The sequence below is a fragment of the Marmota marmota genome, unplaced genomic scaffold, assembly GCF_001458135.2.
Source record: "Marmota marmota marmota unplaced genomic scaffold, marMar, whole genome shotgun sequence".
Lineage (NCBI taxonomy): Eukaryota > Metazoa > Chordata > Mammalia > Rodentia > Sciuridae > Marmota > Marmota marmota.
This window is the reverse complement of record NW_026000057.1, coordinates 45399834-45406040: the sequence shown is the minus strand read 5'-3', so window position 1 is coordinate 45406040 and position 6207 is coordinate 45399834.

The window sequence follows — 6207 nt, the reverse complement described above, 5'->3', positions numbered from 1 at the left end:
TAGAACAATACACATAACAAACATTTTAAAAACTAAACAGTGCTAGGGCTGAGATAATTTTCAACATTTGCATTCAGAATTTCTGTCTAGACCATTCAAGTAGAAAATGAGTATTTAACATCCTTATAAAATGGACTTTCAGCAACTGATTCACAACTTTCAGCAATTGATTCTAAAGTTATGTTTGTTAGCTGAAAAAATACTACTATGTAAGTAAATGATAATTCTATTCTCTTTTACTTATAAGTATCTGAAAGTCAGTAATGGATAGTATTATGCTAAGCAATAAAAACATAGTTATTATTACTAATTTAAATATTGTATCACATATTACTAGTTTCCACAATAATATTAAATTGAAATTAATAGTGGATTAATTTTAAACATGATTTTTTTTTTTTGCTGAATCAAAAATACTCACTTATGTTGAATGGATCATATTGACTTAAAAACTAAAATTCTCTCCAAATCTCCTAACGCGTTTCTGAGTTAAATACAGAAAATATCAATAATTTATTTGGAAGAACAAATTGACATTTAATTTAACTAACAGTAACTGTTTACAAGCAAATTAGATACTTATCTGAAAAACCTAATTGCAAATGTTTCTCTGGTGTTTTTATTGATTTGACTAACAACTTAAATTGAATAGTTCATCACTTTTAACTGCTGAGGGCAATAGCAAAAGATCATGTATATATAATAGGTGCCTAAAGTACAATTGTGTATTTATATAAACACTAGTGTCATCTGATTTCACAAATAGTTTTATATTATACTAGGACTATCCATCTTTTTTTTTTTTGTGTGTGTGTGTGTGTGTGTGGTACTGGGGATTGAACCCAGCCCTATCAGAAGTATTCATGAGGCTGGGGTTGTGGCCCAAGCCATAACGTGCTCGCCTGGCACAGGTGGGGCGGGGTGCTGAGTTCGATCCTCAGCACCACATAAAAATAAAATAAAGATGTTGTGTCCACCGAAAACTAAAAAATAAATATTAAAATTCTCTCTCTCTCTCTTTAAAAAAAAAATCTCTCTCTCTCTTAAAAAAAAAAAAAAAGAAGTATTCGTGTTCTCAAACTCATTCAATAACACTGAGTAAGCCTAAAAAGGAAAAAAAAAAGGCTCAGAAAAAACAATTTTACTTCTATGTAAATTTTGTATATTTAAGCAGTCACTAAATGTGTTTGATATTCCAAGTCTACAGAATAAGACAACATTTTTGATGTTGTTCAGTACTCATTTGTTCAAGCTCAATAAACAACAACAACATTTATCTGAAGAAATGGAAGCATGGAGCAAAGGTATTTGTTACTGGGTGGATGTGAGGCATCCCCCAAAAGCTCACAGGTGAGGCAGTGCGGAAGGTTTGGAGGAGAAATAATTGGGTGCCTTAATATAATCAGTGAATTAATCCCCCAATGAGATTGGCTGAGCGGTAACTGAAGGCAAGTAGTGCATAGCTGAAGGAGGTGATTCATTGGGGAATGTGGCTATGGGGTACATATTCAAATCTGATGAGTGGAGTCTTTCTATCTCTGCTTCTGATCACTATGATGTGAGCTGCTTGTCTCAGCCACCCTCTTCCACCATGATGTTCAGCCTCACCATGAGGTTCAAGGAATGTAGCTGGCCTTCTATGGATTGTGACCACTGAACTCTCGAATAAACTTTTCCTCCTGTACAGGTTTTCTGATCAGGTCCTTTAGTCACAGCAGCAAAAGAGCTGACTGAAACAATAATTTAGCCTAGAAAAACAGTGATTGCGGGAGAAAGAGCAAACAACCACATAGTAGTGCCATGTCATACAGAGCAGAGTCTAGCCTACCCTGTCATACAACATTAGTTTCTGCAGAGTAAAAGCTTTGATTTTAATAGTAAAACAGTGATTGAAAGAGAAAAATATAAATTACTTCATTGAATCTGTAGATTTTCTTTTGTTCTCCAAAAATTAAAAAAAAAAAAGAAATAATTTCCTGAACATCTGAAACTCCTTACTAATTCTTAGGCTTATATTTTCCATTGTATTCACTAAGAAATTTAAAAATGATTTTTGTCTATTTAAAATTGTTTAGTTTTTTTCCATCTAGGTCCATTACTTACATATTGTTATGTTGTCATTTTTCTGGTTAATAACTTGATTCCTGTCAGTAAAATGTTAATTAAAAAATACATTATACATGTTAAACTGACACATTGGTAGCTTTAATTATTTGATATGAAAATATACATGATTACTCTAGACAAACTGTTAAAAGTACAATGGAGACAAAACATTTTACTGTGAAAGTAACATTTTTATATTACACAAATAGGAATCAAATATAGGAAAGTTATTCTTGATTTATTTAAAATATTTTATAGTATATACAGTTTTATTTCCTGTAAGACAAATGAAAATAAGATATCAATTCCCTATTCAATGAACTGATAACAAATTATATGCACTGAATTGAAATAGAGCAATCCTTACAAATTTAGTCATATAAAGAAATGCCAGTCTGCCTACCCAACACAGCAAATAACAAAACTTATAAAAGAAATGCTAGGAATTCTGTTTATGATAATGGTACAGATACACACTAAAGATATTCCCATACCTTGAAATCTATGAAAATGAAAATACTTTTTGCACAAAATTTAACAGAATTAAACATTTGAGATGGTTAATTTTGTGTGTCAGCTTGGGTAGGCTATGATGCTCAGGTGTTTGATCAAACACCAATATTAATGTTGCTGTAAAGATATTTCTTAGATGTGATGAAAATTTAAGTCCGTAGTCATTGAGTAAAGAGCACATACAGTATGTGAGCCTGATCCTTATCAGTAAACTGTAGGTCTCAAGAGACAAATGCTGAGTTCACCTGATAAAGAAAGAATTTTACTTTGAGATTGCCTTTGAACTTGAGACTGAAACATCTATTCTTCCCAGGGTCTCTATCCTGTGGTGATGCACAGATTTCAAATTTCCCCCTACCTGCAATCACATGAACCAGTTCTTAAAATCTGATTCTCTATCTTCTTTGCTTTATTTCTCTGGAGAGCCCAACCCAAATATAGACTTCTTCAACTATGATGGCAAGAATTATATAAACATACTTTCTTTGGGACTACCGTTAAAATTAAGAATCTCACTATTCACAACTATTATAATCAACTTGCAGTTTAAATAGGAATTGAAACAAGCTATAACAATAAGCAAATTAATGGTAAGTTTCAGTAGATCCTTGGGGATGAAATCTATATTACCATGGCATATAAGGAAAATGAGCAGCAACGTATAAAACATAATATATATATATAATTTAGTTTGCCTATGATCCAGAAAAATGTGGCAGAAAAATTTGGGTCAAGAAAGATTAACTTTCTATTTTTTGGTTCAAAAAATGTGAAATATGTAATAGAATATTGAAAACAGAGTATCTGTTAACATTTCATCTAAATCCACCAATCATTAGCATCTCTTTATACATGAGTACTTACGTTTATTTTGCCAAAGAAATATTTTCCTTCCTAAATACTATCAATTATAAAAAAATTTTAAAAATCATGTGAATTGCTGAACTTATTGCCAATAAAATACTATTAACTTATTCATAATACTTAGTACTATTGCTATATGGAAGTTGGCATTCATCACATGAGTAAAATATAATATAAAGTAGATTAACCACTGTCAATACAAGCAAATTTGTAGATCTAATGGCAGGGAATTTGTACATATTTTCTAGATGTGTGGAAAGTTTATTTGCTAAGGTATTAGAGTACAGTTGGTAGGGTCAGAAGTTTAAAATGGTTGGAAATTTTTGAAATAGCAATTGTGAAAAATAAGAAAGAGACCCGATGGAGAAGTAGAAGGTTGTCCTATAATATTGAGGGCAAATGTGAGGTTGGACACTTAAATTTTATGGTGACAACAATCTCAAGTTCATACGATTTATGGTAGCAGTCAGTATTCAGCAGCTTCAGACTCACAAAGAGATTAAATATTTGGAGTTTCCAAAGTATTTTCTAGAAGTGTTAAAAAAATTGGACAACAGGAAAAATTAATTTAAATTTTTTTTGACAGTACTTGAGTGATGAAATAAGTAGCCATAGTTAGAAAACTGAAAAAAAAATACTTAAGATAGAAAAAAATAATTGGTGGTGTAAGCAAATGAAATAAAATTAAGTTATAAATTTAAAAATTCATCAAAAAAAAATGGAATTGATAAATACAGAAGGAGGAAGAAGAAGCAATTGAGATGTCCAATTTAGAATTGCAATTCCCAGTAGACCAAATAAGTATGTGGTGATGGTAATTGGGGAAAAAGATGGAAAGGAAGAAGGAAGATGGGAAGATAATATTATATTGTATAGATATGATACAGTGGTTCATGTTATCAAAGGTTCATGGGTAGCTGTCAGAATAGACATGGGGAAAGATTCAGTGACTTTACAACTGTTTAGTTGCTAAAAGTTTATGTTATGTTTAAAATTCTAGATAGAATTCAAGGTCAGAAAAAAAATGTGGGCAAATATTTAAGTAGAGAGGGAATGAAAACAATGTAGGATTCAAATTCTGTAGTATCTGAGGACAAATTTACCTATCAATAATAAAAATATTTAGAAAGGGTACTGTAGTTGGGTGGTAAGAATACTAAAGAAGAAGGTTAGTTTATAAAAAGATGGAAGAGAAGAGACAGAAAGGCAACTTTGGGCTGGGCATGGTGGCACACCTCTGGAATCCCAGTACCTCAAAAGGGTGAGGCAGGAGGATTTCGAGTTCAAAGCCCCCTTCAGTAGTTTAGCAAGGCCCTAAACAATTCAGTGAGACCAGGTTTCAAAATAAAATACAAAAAAGGGTAGGGGATGTGACTCAGTGTTTAAGTGTCCCTGAGTTCAGTCCCCAACCAAAAAAGAAAAAAAAAAAGAAAGAAGAAAGGCAAATTTGGATATCAAGCAAACATATCTGATACTCCAGCTTTCAACTTTTAGTTACAAAAAGTATGGGAGAGAAATAATTTTGCCTTAAGAGTACAGGTAGAAGAACCTAATTTCCAGATGCCATTGTGACAAGGAGATAAAGGGAATGTGGAAGGAAGAAGTTAGCAACTTGAGTTTGTCTTCCATAAGATAGAAAGTCCAGAAGGTGCAGTGACATTAATTGAGAAATAGAAGATAGGGAAGGACAAACACTATGGTCAGGAGAGCATAATATGGAAAGAATAGTAATTGTAAAGGGCAAAGTGAATTTCTAACACATTAACTAAGATAGGTGGATTCAAATTTACCTAGTATTTTAAGCTATGTCAGCAGTGCTCTGGATGTCCTTCAGTACTAATGAATTTCATTATTTTGTTATAACAGGACATCAGTCAATTCTGAAAGGAAGATGCAGTATTTGGGACCAATGTGTGTTTTAGACATGTTATGAGGCTCTGTGTAGGGCTCAGAGAGACTATTACTTCCATTTACATTCATAGAATGGCATCTGTGATATGTTAGTGTGTGAAATGTGAGGATGTTCACAAGGGCAGGAAGTGGACTTAGTAAGAAGAGCCCAGTGTAAGTTATTAGAGCCTAAATACAGAACACAAAAGAACTGGTAAAGGCAGCAGATATAACCAAGCATTGTTTACGTGTGAATTCAGTGTGAATTCAGCACTGTAACTGATAATGTAATGGTAATGTGACTAATCAAGAAAGTAAAAACAGAATAACCAGATAATAATCTTCTTACTATGGGAGAAGAGAGTTACAAACAAAGTTCCCATAGACAATATTTTATGTTAGAGTCTGTAAACAAGTCAAAATAACACCTGGCATTTTGCCAGGGGAATGTTAGAGTTGTAAACAAGTCTGGATGGTGCCTGGCAAAATGCCAGAGGGAGTGGTTTGAGAAGTAACAAAAGCGAGCCATTAAGTGTGGAGATTCCTTATTGGTTGACTGATGTATCTAGTTTATGCTAATTAGATAAGCTGTGTGGAATGTATAAATACTGCTCCTGTCCTGCAATAAACGGCTCCTACTCCTGCTGTATCAACGTACACAAGTTATTCGTCACCCCCCGATTATTTTGCTGCAGCCGGACTGCGGCAGATGGTGGCCTGTTACGGGGAGCCCCGGGACACTCGGGGGTAAGTGACGAAAAATGCTGCCCGTCCATAGATAGGACGGGAGCAAATCTGCTCGTCCCTAGGCAGATAGGGCGAGAGGAAAAATGA